Source organism: Sorex fumeus, unplaced genomic scaffold (genome assembly GCF_029834395.1).
Source record: "Sorex fumeus unplaced genomic scaffold, SorFum_2.1 ptg000075l, whole genome shotgun sequence".
NCBI lineage: Eukaryota > Metazoa > Chordata > Mammalia > Eulipotyphla > Soricidae > Sorex > Sorex fumeus.
Window position 1 is genome coordinate 14,557,877 of NW_026606132.1, and position 2,078 is coordinate 14,559,954.

Sequence of the window (2,078 nt, forward strand, 5' to 3'; positions counted from 1 at the left end):
AAATGGGCGTATGCATTTCAGTGGGGAAGAGGAGAATAAATATATCAACCTACTTTGTTTCAATTTTTCCAGAATTAGAAAATAATGTGTTGGCTTTGTTTTTAATCCCTGGGGTACCCATCAAGAAATCCTTAGAAGAAATAAGATAAGGGTGACTATCTGGAAGGTATTAGTTTTTATTTTTATGTAGGGTATCAACTAGGTGGACAACTTGAAATTGACTGCTCTGTGGCTTCAAATTGAATTTTATGTTTCAGTTTCTGCCCCTAATCTCACTCCTAGCACTCAGGAAATTTGTTGGGATGAACGTTCCCCATGAAGCAGAAAAGTGCTAAATAAGTACTTGGGCACAGAAAAGTCTGATTCTATCACTTGTTAACTGTGTCGTCTGGACCAATGACAGTCTGAGTTTTTGTGGTCTCATATGTAAAAATAAGGTTAAAATATATATCTTCTGTGAATACTCTTGCTGTTCTGATTTCGTAAAAATCAGGACAGTCTAAATATTTGCTAAAATAAGACCATGCATGTGTTCCCAAGCCTACTTCTTTACCTACCTAAGTATGATCTTAGAAATGCTGGTGATAAATTAATAAATGTGTATGTATATATATGTGTGTGTATCCTGAAAGATTAAGATGAATTAAAATTGTGGTCTGAAAACTCCCTCACATACTGCTGACACAATAAATCATTCAATAAAATGTAGCTAAGCATGCTTTTATATACAACTAGATACAAATGATAAAAACTGAATCGTCACCTCTTTATTTAGCTGCTCATATTCAGACAGTAATCTCTTTACACAGCAAATCCTAGTGGAAACCATTTAACTATAGAGAATACAGCAGTCAATCTTTGTGTGAGACCATTTCAGTTTACAATCTGGTGCCACCACCCACATCATCTTGTTTACAAAGAAGTTTCTTTAACGCATTGTGCTCCTTGCTACTGCTGAATTTATCCATGCTCCCTTTTAATTTTGTTGTGCCAAATACAGTCCTAAAGGAAGCATTCTTATATGTGGAATTTGAAGATTGGCATCAAATTTACAAAACATAAATGGAGAACAAGCTTAAAAAATAAGGCTTCTTAAGGCGCTTAAGGCATCTTTTTAAATTTTAGAGAATAATATATCTCTTGTTTTATAATAGTACAATATTGCAATAGAATTAATTTGTAGTTGCAGTGCTGAACCACCTGGTTGCCCAACAGAGTGTCAGATAATCACTCCAGTATTATTCCAAGGTTCCCTTCCCTCCCCAAGATTCTCAGATCACAGTTACATTGACTCTACTTTGGAGTTGCTTCCTTTGAGGATCATATAATTCTTGATTTGGTTCTTTATACACCACAAGGAAGAGCGAATATCTGGGCCTTGTATATTTATTTCTGACTCACTTCAAGTAAGCATTACTTCCTCCAATTCCATAGAAGTTGTGGCAAACACCAATATTTCATCTTTTCTCATTGCTGAGTAATATTCCTTGCATGTGCATCCACACTATATTCACTCATTTATTTCTGGGCATTTGGGTTCTTTTCAGATCTTGGCTAGTGAACATATTGTCACCATGCATTTCGGTGGGTATAGGTCCTTTCCGAATACTTTGTGCTCTTTGAGTAGATTCCTAGTAACAGAATTGCAGGCTCTTCCCTTAAGGAAGTTCTTCCCTTAGTTTATTGGGAAGTCTCCAAATCATTTTTAAAGATAATAAACCAAAGAAAAGTCTCAATATTGGTGAATAAGTGTTCCTGTTTTGCCATATCTCTGCCAACACTGCTCCTAGACTTTTTGTTATAGAAAATTCTTTATGGTTTAAGTTGAAAATTGTTGTCATTTTAATTTTCTGAATAATCAGTGACAATAAATAAGTTTTTCATCTTCCTCATGCTCTACCTTCTTGCTATTTATATCGGTCTAGCAACAGCTACACAATAAAGAGGGAACTCTATGACTCTGCATTTGCAAAAAAACTGCTGAAAGAGGATAAATGTGTTAACCACCCACCAAAGGATCAAGTTCTCAAATATCTTACATTTCCTTGTAATCTTTCTATGAGCTATCCTTGACTTAG

The 2,078-nt window shown here is 35.1% G+C and overlaps 1 non-coding gene across 1 annotated transcript; it reads left to right on the forward strand.

The window, feature by feature from the left end:
* The first annotated feature begins 454 nt into the window (after positions 1 to 454).
* On the forward strand, positions 455 to 590 carry LOC130038508 (small nucleolar RNA SNORA72). Its single transcript, XR_008794726.1, has one exon. It is a non-coding gene; the product is annotated as a small nucleolar RNA SNORA72 (small nucleolar RNA).
* The last annotated feature ends 1,488 nt before the right edge of the window (positions 591 to 2,078 follow it).